This window comes from Tachypleus tridentatus, unplaced genomic scaffold (genome assembly GCF_004210375.1).
Source record: "Tachypleus tridentatus isolate NWPU-2018 unplaced genomic scaffold, ASM421037v1 Hic_cluster_2, whole genome shotgun sequence".
Lineage (NCBI taxonomy): Eukaryota > Metazoa > Arthropoda > Merostomata > Xiphosura > Limulidae > Tachypleus > Tachypleus tridentatus.
Window position 1 is genome coordinate 56,496,296 of NW_027467782.1, and position 14,359 is coordinate 56,510,654.

The following is a 14,359-nucleotide window of genomic DNA, read 5'->3' on the forward strand; positions in this document are numbered from 1 at the left end:
CATTCCCAATAAAGGTTTTAGAAGGATCACGTTGCTAAGCAACGCACGTGCTATCCATCAGAACGTATTTTGCACAACGGAACGAAGAAAGTGGCGTAAGCCGGTAAACCGGCGGATTCCGGACTCAGTGGTTTCTCGGCGGTGCGTGCTCACTTCTTGAAGCGCTTGACGGGGACGGAAACTGTCCAACAGAGGAATCAAAAGGTTTTATTTTTGTTATTTCGTTACAAAGAGAGAGAAAGCTTTCGAGTCCACATAGAAATCTCACTTATTTCTTCTTGTTGCTCCGTCCAACCACTTTTGTTAACACCGAAGTCCTTCCGAATCGAAACGTTTGGAAAGGTGATCTAATGTCTTCTCTATGGAAGCTTCAGTGTCATTCTAAAGTACTATTTTTTTATTGAGTTACCCAAGTCAGTACGATAAAACACGTCAACACGGCGGATAAAAGAAACATCCTGTCTTCTTCGAAGTAAGATTTTCAAGACCATATTTGTTTGTCGTGGTGTTCTATAGTATTGTTTGACGGTCTGCTTTGAAACGTATTACTTGTACGTAATTAAGTTAGTCTCACTTAGAAGTAAAGTTTTTGTTTTGTTTCGCCTGTAAAAAAATCACTTCTTCTTTTCATTATTTTAATAACGTGGTTTAGATTTACTACTTTCTTCAGACTTCGGTTTTCCTTACAGAGATTACAATCATTTTTTTCCCATTACGTAGTGTTTGGATTGAACGAGATATCTCACATGAATCATGTTGAAAAAGCCCAACGATTCATGTTAAAGTAGTCATGAATCATGTTGAAATAGTCCTTGAACCATATTAAACTAGTCATGAATCACGTTGAGCTACTAACGAATCATGTTGAAATAGTCATGAATCACGTTCCGCTTCTTATGAATCATGTTGAAATAGTCAATGAATCATGTTGATGTAGTCATGAATCATGTTCAGGTAGTTTATAAATCATGTTGAAACAACTCGTCATTGATACATGTTAAACGTCTTTAAAAAACATTATTACTATTTTCTACCTACTACTTTGTTATAATGGTTTCTACCACATTCCGGAGATAAAAGACAACGTTCAGCAGCAAACATTCTTCAGAAAACAGACCACGTGATATTTAAGGACCAATCTGGTGCGGTTTGTAAGAAGTATTACCAAAATAGCACTCATTTGTCCATGCTTTTAAATAGAGAACCCATTATATAACATAAGGTGAATTAAACGAAATTTGTGTTACTTGTGATGGCGATAAACCCATTTGAAGTAAAAATGTGACTCAAGACGGCTGGTATGGGAACTAAAACTTTAATTAAAATAAGGTACAACGCTTTGACCTTCTGAGGTCATCTTCAGGTTAAACTGAACGCATTCCAAAGCAGATGATAATTAATAGATCTGATTCTCTCTACTGTTTGTTTTTGAAGATAATATGAATCATACAATGTTAAACTACTAATAAGTCAATAATATTTTTGTTTTCTATGTGATTGTATAATGCCACTAGTTTAAAAATTGTAGATCATTTGTTTAGGATGTCCTCCAGTTCCAATGTGATTGTATAATGTCACTAGTCCAAAAGTTATGGATCATTTGTTCAGGATGTTCTCCAGTTTCAATGTGATTGTATAATGTCACTAGTCCAAAAATTGTGGTTCATTTGTTCAGGATGTCCTCCAGTTTCTGTGTGATTGTATAATATCACTAGTCCAAAAGTTGTGGATCATTTGTTCAGGATGTCCTCCAGTTTCAATGTGATTGTATAATGTCACTAGTCCAAAAATTGTGAATCATTTTTTCAGGATGCCCTCCATTTCCAATGTGATTGTATAATGTCACTAGTCCAAAATTGTGAATCATTTGTTCAGGATGTCCTCCAGTTTCTGTGTGATTGTATAATGTCACTAGTCCAAAAGTTGTGGATCATTTGTTCAGGATGTTTTCCACTTTCTGTGTGATTGTATAATGTCACTAGTCCAAAAATTGTGGTTCATTTGTTCAGGATGCCCTCCACTTTCTGTGTGATTGTATAATATCACTAGTCCAAAAGTTGTGGATCATTTGTTTAGGATGTCCTCCAGTTTCAATGTGATTGTATAATGTCACTAGTCCAAAAATTGTGAATCATTTTTTCAGGATGCCCTCCATTTCCAATGTGATTGTATAATGTCACTAGTCCAAAATTGTGAATCATTTGTTCAGGATGTCCTCCAGTTTCTGTGTGATTGTATAATGTCACTAGTCCAAAAGTTGTGGATCATTTGTTCAGGATGTCCTCCAATTTCTGTGTGATTGTATAATGTCACTAGTCCAAAAGTTGTGGATCATTTGTTCAGGATGCCCTCCAGTTTCTGTGTGATTGTATAATATCACTAGTTCAAAAGTTGTGGATCATTTGTCCAGAATGTTCTCCAGTTTCAATGTACTTGTATAATGTCACTAGTCCAAAAGTTGTGGGTTACTTGTTCAGGATGTCCTCCAGTTTCAATGTGCCCTCCAGTTTCTGTGTGATTGTATAATACCACTAGTCCAAAAGTTGTGGATCATTTGTTCAGAATGTCCTCCAGTTTCAATGTGATTGTATAATGTCACTAGTCCAAAATTGTGGATTATTACTGCTTGTTTGTGGTCAATCCAACTTACTGCTTGTTGCGATGGTGATTCGTTTTTAGCTGAAAACTATACAATAAGCAATCCACGCTCTGTTCATCGCGAGGTACCGAACCCCGGACTTTAATGTTACTTACATAAACGTTATGTAGAACCCTGCTGAGAAAAGTCATTTTTATAACATACAAGCACCATCTTGCGTCACATATATGAGTCCCGTTGGTAATGAGCTGTAGAAAAAACAAGTCGATAACTCGAGGGCTAATAAGACGGTAACGTAACAACCAATATCTACGACCAACACAAACGCCAACAATAATAATAATAGTGAAACGTAGGATTAGGCCCTCTATTCTCGATCTCGAGTTTCTAAGGTTCATTATTAATATTATTTTTACTGTATTTTTTTTCAATGTCTTGTCAGACGCTATGTCTTACTATTTATATTCAATGCTGTTTAACCGTACATTAAAAAGTCATAAGGATGTCAGAGAATCGTTTCTCGTCTATGACGTATTTCGAAAAACTCAGTCTCTCCTTCTTATTTTGTTATGCTGTATGTCCTGTTTCATTCTAAACAGAATTTAAATTTTATTTCAGAAAATCCGTTTAGGTTTCATTAATAAATTGTATTTTTTTTTTATTTTTAATACATATTCACCTGATGTCTATTTTTAAGAAAAAACATCATTATTAATCTAAGTTTTGCCAAAAATGAAAAACGATTTTAAACTTTTAACTAGTTAAAAAAAAGAAGATATTTTCTTTCATTTGCGGATAATACAAGATATCTAAGGTATAGTTACACCGGCTGGAAAAAAACATATTCAAAATATATATTCTCCGAAGTTTTGGCAGATGGCGCTTACTTCCAAGAGTTATTTATTTTTCACATTTCAAATGTTAACGTTTTTACTTTAGAGCGCCCCCTGGTGATAACTTATTTGATCTCATCAATTTAGAGACTTATAAGATCGTAATCGGTTGCTTTAAAAAATCCACTTTTCCAGTTATGAAAAATAATTTTTATTTTCTCGTGTACATGTTTATTGTAAAGAGAAACCGTATTCAAAATTACCATTTCTTGAAAACGATCTCGCTAAACGTACTCCGAAAATCATACGTGTGTTTTCAGGAGAGTTTGGCAGAACGTTGTACAATTAACCAAAGTAACAATGATTTCTTTATCCCCTTTTCAACAACACGAGATTTTTCATTTGAATAAAATGACTGCCAGTGTGAGGAATATGGCCGTGATCAAAGGATACTGTTCAGAACAGTTTGTTTGTTTATTTCTTGTTAAGCGCCCAGTTTTCCAATGGGTTTACCTGTGCTATTCTCAATTCAGGTATCTAAATACGATTTTTAGCGTTATAAGTAGGCCATTGAAAGGGGAAGTGTCCAGAAAAGATGTTTAGGGTTACGTTTGATACGCTGATGGAAAATGGCGGACATGAACTGGACACTTTCTCTGGCAGGTTTATGAAAACATCTCTGTAGTTAAAGATAATCATTATAAGTTAAAGATTAGTTCCTATAAAGCAACTAAAGTTTAAAATATAACCATTTTTAAAAGTAGATTTTTCTGTGTAGTCATTTTAAAGACACACCAGGCTGTAACTGTTGAAGAACCACTACTGTTAGAAACCTTGTACAATCAGAGACTACGTTTAGAATCTTGGTTCTTGGACACAGTTAAAGTAGCTCCACGTCCATTTAATCCATAATAAACGTGGGTTTACAGGTTCAGATGTAAGAACATATGACACCATGTGAACGGACCCAAGGAATCTTCCCAAACTGGTAAAATACATTGCAGTCTAAGCCTAACGAGAGAGAAACAAATAGTGTAGAATTTGTCTTATTAACCAAAGTCTCAATCAGTTTCTAACAGTAACAAGACTGTGGTGAAAACACTTTAGTCTAAGCATTTCAGTTTACTGATAGGACAGTGCTAGCTATACAGACTTGCAACGCTAACATCCGACATTCGATTTTCTTCGACGGACACAGCAGGAAGTCCAATGTGGCTTTCTTATAAAAATATCCTTATCTCTTCATCTTCCAACGTTCAGTGATAAATGTAATCACACAGTTTAGTTTTTGTTTAACTATTCTAATATCTGAAGCCTTTTTAAGAAGTTGTATTTGCTTAACATGAAAACCAGAACCAATGCTCTGAATACTGGCTCAGACTAAATGATAGAAGTAGATATCTTCACCGATTACTGTTTTAGTTCATGGAATACCTATCAAGGCGACCTTAATTCAGGTGTATCTGATACGTTACTTTTCTGTAATATTTAGTTCTTATGTCATTAATGTATGTTTTATACAGAGATACAATCAACATTAGCTCAGCCCACAGTGGCACAGCGGCATGTCTGCAGACTCACACTGCTAAAATCCAGGTTTCAATGTGCAGTTTTGTGCTTAATTCCAAACAAACATAAACTCAGCCCATGTTTAAATTGTAGCTCTGTTTATAATCAACACAATATTACGCCATATTTAGAAATCTCTTTTGTTTATAATCAACACACTATCGGTGCACATGTAAAATCTCTTCTGTTTATAATCAACATAATATTACGCCATATTTAGAAATCTCTTCTGTTTATAATCAACATAATATTATGCTATATTTAGAAATCTCTTCTGTTTATAATCAACATAATATTACGCTATATTTAGAAATCTCTTCTGTTTATAATCAACACACTATCAGTGCACATGTAGAAATTTCTTCTGTTTATAATCATCGTAATATCAGCCCATATTTAAACATCTTTTCTGTTTATAATCAACATAATATCAGCACATGTTTAGACATCTGTTTATAATCAACATAGTATTAATCTATATTTTAGCCCAACCTACCTTTAACCTATTGTGTATTGTGTTTTCGTCTATGGCCCGTAACTATGAATGTACATTAACTTACGATTTGAAGATCACGTAACATCGATTATTTTAATTTATTTTTTTTCAATTTTTAACAGACAATATCTTTAAAATACAAAACAAAATAAAGGTGAAACCCAATTTATCACATGTGACTGACCGGTTTCGAATAATACCACCTCTAAAGTATTGTGAGAAACTCATTAGCAGTCACTATAGACAAGGGTAAATCTAAAAGACAGTATTGTTATTTACCTTTCACACTTTTTTACACAACACTAAAGGTAGCAACTCCTTTATATGATTCTTCTTTTGTTATTGATGAAATAAAAAAAATTCTACAAATATAAATGGAAGAAGAAACCAAACCAAACAAGGGTTACGTTATTATCTCGGGATTGAAAGGCAAGGCGTCCGTAAACCTGTTCACCCTAAACGTATTTCTATTTGTCTGTAAAATTGGTAAAATAAAGGCACGTGCTTACGGCAGGATGTCTCATAACATTGATTCTACATGTGTAAAAGTAGCTTTACACAGGCCCAGAGACCCACAAAACCGCTGGTTTCTCACATCTACATTCTTTTGTGGGAGTCGTTACTGTAGCTAGGACTATCTAAAGGTTTTGTAAACGTCTCAAATTCTTTTTAACTGCTTGTATTAAAAGGGCGAGACAAGCATACAGAGAGCAGAGAAACTATGCTGAGAAAATTAAGAAAGGAATAGAGTATTCTTCAAAAGATTCCTTCGACAAAGCCATCACTAAATGGATAAAACCAGAAAGAATAAAGCCGTATACTGTAATTTGGTCATTTCTAATAGTCTTCAGAAGAGAGGAGCTCTTAAAGTAACAACAACATCTGTGATTAGAACTGGTTCTTAGCTAATGACACTCACCTGTAACGACATGGCTTAGTTACAGGCTCGCATCCTCATGAAATCTGTTTGGTATGACTACAATTAGCTATCAGTTTACTACTAGAGTTACGTTAACGGTTCATAGTTTTTACAGGGACTGGAGCTTAGAACCTTGTTTATTTCACAGAATAAAGTTTAGAATCTGGTTTGTTCTAGAAAATAAAACATTGAATTGTTTATTTTATAGAATAAGGTTTAGAATCTGGTTTGTTCTAGAGAATAGAACATTGAATTATTTAATCTATAGAATCTGGTTTGTTCTAGAGAATAGAATATTGAATTGTTTATTTTATAGAATAAGGTTTAGAATCTGGTTTGTTCTAGAGAATAGAACATTGAATTGTTTATTTTATAGAATAAGGTTTAGAATCTGGTTTGTTCTAGAGAATAGAACATTGAATTGTTTGTTTTCTAGAATAAAGTTTAAAATCTGATTTGTTCTAGAGAATAGAGCATTGAATTGTTTATTCTGTAGAATACGGTTTAGAATTTGGTTTGTTCTGGACGTAAACCTTTTTGTTCTGCAAAATAGAGCTTGGACTTGTACTTTTTCTGAAAAATAAAGTTTAGACTTGTTTGTTTTAGAAAAGATACCATAGACATATTTGTTCTAGAGAACTTAGACTTTCGTTCATTCTGAAGAATAGAGCATAGACTAGAAAATATAGCATAGAAATCTGATATTTCTAGAAACTAGAGTCTCTTTATATTGGTTTTTCAGAGAGTAGAGCCCACCATTTTGTTTGTTATAAAGTTTAGAGCCATGTTTGCTGACTACAGCTCAGACTCTTGTTTATTATAACATTAACTTTATTCTAAATGTAACTTAGGATCCTGTGTTTACAGGAAATCAGAAATTGTTGTTACCTGTTGAAAGTAGAGCTTGAAACCTGAAATTCTAAACTTTTGTCACGTAAAGTATGTAATAATAAAGTAACCTTGAGTTCAACAAATGGCCCGCCATGGCCAAGCGTGTTAAGGCGTTCGACTTCTAATCCGAGGGTCGCGGGTTCGAATCCCAGTCACACCAAACATGCTCGCCCCTTTTAGCGGTGGGGGCGTTATAATGTTACGGTCAATATTCGTTAGTAAAGAGTAGCCCATGAGTTAGCGGTGGGTGGTGATGACTAGCTGCCTTCCCTCTAGTTTTACACTACTAAATTAGGGACGGCTAGCGCAGATAGCCCTCGAGGAGCTTTGCGCGAAATTCAAAACAAATCAAACCTTTAGTTCAACAAAAATATAGATCTGGTAGTTCCTTACTGCTGGATTTCATATAAGCACTGTTTATCTAAAAGAGAAGTAATATATAAGATTAATTAATGTAAGGTTTCTAAAACATAGGATTCACGAGTTCGCTTACTTTCTTACCCATACGTTAATCTGAACGGTTTCTTCCATTAAAACCATAAATGTTTGAACTTTATTTGGCCTCTGGTTCTTTTTATTTTAAGACACTAGTGACTTGAAAGTTTAATTTAATCTATTGAGAAAAAAAATTCAAGATATTCTGTAAGAATTCGATTTTCATAATTTTGTGATCATCTTATTAAATAACTTTACACCCCCATATCTGGTTTTGCAATATCATTTGGCAGAGACTTGGACGGAGTCATATTACCTCTTAGTTTAGGGGGGGGGGGTGAAGTGCGTTAAGGAGGTAACTAAATTTTATATTAATTATTTATATTCTGACTGTTTGAAAGGTTTGAGAAATCGCAAATACAAAGTGTAAGAGAAATATTTTGAGATAGCAGCTTGTGAATTGTGCTATAAACAAGAGGTTTCAGAAGAACGAAATATTCAGCTGAGTCAGAGTTTATTGAAAAACCTTCAGCACCGAGTAGTGCGATAGGAAAATATTATTGTATAAAAATAAGTGACTGTTAACTGCCCCGAAAAGATAAAATAAACAAAATGAAATAAAACGGGAATAAAAAAAACGGAGTTAGGAACTATTGGTAAAAATCGATTTCAAAATAGAAGGTAAAATGTGTAAGAAAGAAGTGTAGAATTACATTTCTCACTTAGATCAAAACAAAATGGAATATGTAAAGTCAGAATTTTCAATTGAAGCTCCAGATATATTTCGTGGTAAAAACTGGTGAATGTTGGAGAAGGTAGAGACAGAGGTAAATAAAGATTGGAGCTTGTTTATTTGTTTGGAAATTTCGCACAAAACTAATCGAGGGCTATCTGTGCTAGCCGTCCCTAATATAGCAGTGTAAGACGAGAGGGAAGGCAGCTAGTCATCACCACCCACCGCCAACTCTTGGGCTACTCTTTACCAACGAATAGTGGGATTGACCGTAACATTATACACCCCCACGGCTGGGAGGGCGAGCATGTTTAGCGCGACACGGGAGATTGGAGCAGGAAATAAAATATTTTAAGAACTCTTGGAGTCCACAATAAATGTTCATATATATGCCTTCCCTCCTCTCCAAACATGAACCATTAATTAGAGCTGGGACGAGTGGCATAATTGCCGCTTGCAATGGTAGATGGTAACGTGAGAACCATCATTTATTTGTATATAGACTTTTAAACGATAATAAGAAACCTTGCCATGATTCTGTGAACTCCGGTGTGATCTAAAGTGAACAATTAAATTTCACCAGGAATATAGATTTTCGATGACGTGGGAGCTCTCATTAACATAAGTTTTACAAAGACGGACTGCAGTGATTAGATATACATCCTTTCTCCACCAGCATCTCTCATCACTCCAAGTAATGAACTGCCTTCATATTTCTCTTGTGAAGGAAAATCGATAGACATTTATAAGGGGAATCGTAGCTTTTAAAATATTTTAATATTTTGTGAGAAAAATATTCACACCTTCCACAAATTCAGATCCATGAAGATCGTACTTAAGTTAGAGTTATAATTCTGGAAGTAAGGCATTATTTAGAGTTGTTAATCTAATGCAAAAAAAAACAAAAACTCCAGTAAGCAAGTGAACAGTTGAAATAATAACGATATAAGTGGATGAACAATATTTATGTGCTTTTCTATGTATTGTTAAAAGCCATACAAGATAGATTAAGGGATAATCTCCAAAGCAAAGGTCCTCAGTTCTGTCTACGTCTTACAGTATTTTAATTACTTCGTTATATTGTAATTACATAACATTCAACGTTATATGTTTCTCTCACCTAATACTTTCATTAAACTTCACAAACAGCTTGGTCCAAGATAAGGATACAGACAAATGTATAAAAACGTAAAATTTGTCTTATTAATCCATGTAGGATACACTGAACGGTGAGGGTTAACCATCCAACAGATTTAACTCCTATTAGCGATCACTCAGTGGTGAGGATTAGCCATCCACTAGATTTAACTCCTATTACCATCCATTTAGTGGTGAGGATTAGCCATCCATCAGATTTAACTTCTATTACCATCCACTCAGTGGTGAGGATAAGCCATCCATCAGATTTAACTCCTAATAGCGTTCACTCAGTTGTGAGAAATAGCCACCCACTAAACTTAATTCCTAATAGCATTCACTCAGTGATAAGGATTAGCCATCCACTAGATTTAACTCCTATTAGCGAACAATCAGTGGTGAGGATTAGCCATTCTTCAGATTTAACTGCTATTACCATCCACTCAGTGATGAGGATCAGCCATTTATCAGATTTAACTCCTATTAGCGATCACTCAGTGGTGAGGATTAGCCATCCACTAGATTTAACTCCTAATACCGTTCACTCAGTTGTGAGAATTAGCAACCCACTAAATTTAACTCCTAATAGCATTCACTCAGTTGTGAGGATTAGCCATCCACTATATGTAACTCCTATCAGCGATCACTCAGTGGTGTGGATTAGCCGTTCATCAGAGTTAACTCCTATTATCATTCACTCATTGGTGAGGATAGCCATCCACTAGATTTAACTCCTATTACCATCCACTTGGTAGTGAGGATTAGCCATCCATCAGATTTAACTGCTATTACCATCCACTCAGTGATGAGGATCAGCCATCCATCAGATTTAACTCCTAATACCGTTCACTCAGTTGTGAGAATTAGCCACCCACTAAATTTAACTCCTAGTAGCATTCACTCAGTGGTAAGGATTAGCCATCCACTAGATTTAACTCCTATTAGCGATCAGTCAGTGGTGAGGATTAGCCATCCATGAGAGTTAACTCTTATTACCGATCACTCAGTGCTAAGGATTAGCCATTCTTCAGATTTAACTCCTATTAGTGTTCACTTAGTTGTGAGGATTAGCCCTTCATCAAATTTAACTGCTATGAGCGTTCACTCAGTTGTGAGAATTAGCAATTCATCATATATAACTCCTATTAGAGATCACTCATTGTTGAGAATTAGCCATCCATGATATTTAACTCCCATTAGGGATCACTCAGTGGTGAGGATTAGCCATCCATGATATTTAACTCCTATTAGGGATCACTCAGTGGTGAGGATTAGCCCTTCATCAGATTTAACTCTTATTAGAGATTACTCAGAGGTGAGGATTAGCCATCCATCAGATTTAACTCCTATTATTGTTCACTCAGTGGGGAGGATTAGCCATCCACCAGATTTAACTCCTATTATCATTCACTCAGTGGTGACGATTAGCAATTCATCAGATTTAACTCCTATTACCATCCACTCAGTGGTGAGGATTAGCCATCCTTGAGAGTTAACACCTATTAGAGATCACTCATTGTTGTGAATTAGCCATCCATGAGATTTAACTCTTATTACAGATCACTCAGAGGTGAGGATTAGCCATCTATCAGATTTAACTCCTATTATCATTCATTCAGTGATGAGGATCAGCCATCCATCAGATTTAACTCCTATAATCATTCACTCAGTGGTGAGGATTAGCCATCCACTAGATTTAACTCTTATCAGCGATCACTCAGTGGTGTGGATTAGTCGTTCATCAGATTTAACTGCTATTACCATCCACTCAGTGGTGAGGATTAGCCATTTATCAGATTTAACTCCTATTATCATCCACTTAGTGGTGAGGATTAGCCATCCATCAGATTTAACTCCTATTATCATTCACTCAGTGGTGAGGATTAGCCATCCACTAGATTTAACTCCTATCAGCGATCACTCAGTGGTGTGGATTAGCCGTTCATCAGATTTAACTCCTATTATCATCCACTTAGTGGTGTGGATTAGCCATCCACTAAATTTAACTCCTAATACCGTTCACTCAGTTGTGAGAATTAGCCACCCACTAAATTTAACTCCCAATAGCATTCACTTAGTGGTAAGGATTAGCCATCCACTAGATTTAACTCAGATTTAACACTTATTAGAGATCATACATTGGTGAGGATTAGCTCTTCATCAACTTTAACTCCTATTAGCGTTCACTTAGTTGTGAGAATTAGCAATTCATCAGATTTAACTCCTATTAGAGATCACTCATTGTTGAGAATTAACCATCCATGATATTTAACTCCTATTAGGGATCACTCAGAGGTGAGGATTAGCCATCTATCAGATTTAGCTCCTATTATCATTCATTCAGTGATGAGGATCAGCCATCCATCAGATTTAACTGCTATTAGCGTTCACTCAGTTGTGTGGGTTAGCCATCCACTAAATTTAACTCCTAATAGCGTTCACTCAGTTGTGAGGATTAGTCATCCATGAGAGTTAACTCTTATTACCGATCACTCAGTGCTGAGGATTAGCCATTCTTCAGATTTAACTCCTATTAGTGTTCACTTAGTTGTGAGGATTAGCCCTTCATCAAATTTAACTGCTATGAGCGTTCACTCAGTTGTGAGAATTAGCAATTCATCATATTTAACTCCTATTAGAGATCACTCATTGTTGAGAATTAGCCATCCATGATATTTAACTCCCATTAGGGATCACTCAGTGGTGAGGATTAGCCATCCATGATATTTAACTCCTATTAGGGATCACTCAGTGGTGAGGATTAGCCCTTCATCAGATTTAACTCTTACTAGAGATTACTCAGAGGTGAGGATTAGCCATCCATCAGATTTAACTCCTATTATTGTTCACTCAGTGGGGAGGATTAGCCATCCACCAGATTTAACTCCTATTATCATTCACTCAGTGGTGACGATTAGCAATTCATCAGATTTAACTCCTATTACCATCCACTCATTGTTGAGAATTAGCCATCAACTAGATTTTACTCTTACCAGCCTGAGGTGACAAAGGTGGTTTTTATTTATTTTTTAATATTTCTTCAACAAGGGATCAGAAATTCCAAGGTTGGAGCCAGTAATATGTCACTGAAAATGTTCAGATCTGTTTCACGTTGATTTAGGTGTCTCGTCTGTTTGGATATATACTTGTTGTTTAACCCATGTGTTACATAATGGCTATTCACTTTGGAAATACCAGATGTCATATAATTCACAAGTGTCACACGTAAAAAGAAACGAAACCTAAACCCAAGGTTTGTAAAGTTATTTCTTGTCATACTTTTAGACGTTTTCCACCAATTAAAGTCTCTATGGTGTGAAGAGAATTAGAAACTGTTTAAGTCGGTAAAACTTTGAAATGTTGGTATTGATTTGTGTTTTCTTTATGTCTTAAATATAATGTCAGTTTCATGGCACTAGTGAAAACTAGCCAGTTAGTATCTTACCGGTCAGTAGCATTTCTTAACACAGTGTTAGCTGATACATAATCTCTAATTGTCGGTTTTTAAGTAATGCTTAATTTCAACAAAGAGAAAGTTTTTCTCGTGTTAAACGTAGTAAAATAACAATCGCCAGGTTTTTATTCCAAAATTATAGTTCTATTTAAAAGAATTATTGAACACTTTTGTAATTGTCCATTACACAAAATTAAATACTGTATACTCCTGTGTATGTAATTATATACTATTATATACTATATACTCCTGTGTATGTAATTATATACTATTATATACTATATACTCCTGCGTGTGTTATTATATACTATATACTCCTGTGTATGTAATTATATACTATTATATACTATATACTCCTGCGTGTGTTATTATATACTATATACTCCTGTGTGTGTTATTATATACTATATACTCCTGTGTGTGTTATTATATACTATATACTCGTGTGTGTGTAATTATATACTATATACTCCTGTGTGTGTTATTATATACTATATACTCTTGCATGTGTAATTATATGCTATATACTCCTGTGTGTGTTATTATATACTATATACTCCTGTGTATGTAATTATATACTATTATATACTATATGCTTCCTGTATGTGTTATATATATATATATACCCTGTGTATGTAATTATATACTATTATATACTATATACTCCTGTGTGTGTTATTATATACTATATACTCCTGTGTGTGTTATTATATATTATATACTCCTGTGTGTGTTATTATATACTATATACTCCTGCGTGTGTTATTATATACTATATACTCTTGCATGTGTAATTATATGCTATATACTCCTGTGTGTGTTATTATATACTATATACTCCTGTGTGTGTTATTATATACTATATACTCTTGTGTGTGTAATTATATACTATATACTCCTGTGTGTGTTATTATATACTATATACTCCTGTGTGTGTGTTATTATATATTATATACTCCTTGCGTGTGTAATTATATGCTATATACTCCTGTGTGTGTTATTATATACTCCTGCGTGTATTATATACTATATACCCTGATTGTGTGTTATTATATACTATATACTCTTGCATGTGTAATTATATGCTATATACTCCTGTGTGTGTTATTATATACTATATACTCCTGTGTGTGTAATTATATGCTATATACTCCTGTGTGTGTTATTATATACTATATACTCCTGTGTGTGTAATTATATGTTATATACTCCTGTGTGTGTTATTATATACTATATACTCCTGCGTGTGTTATTATATACTATATACTCTTGCATGTGTAATTATATGCTATA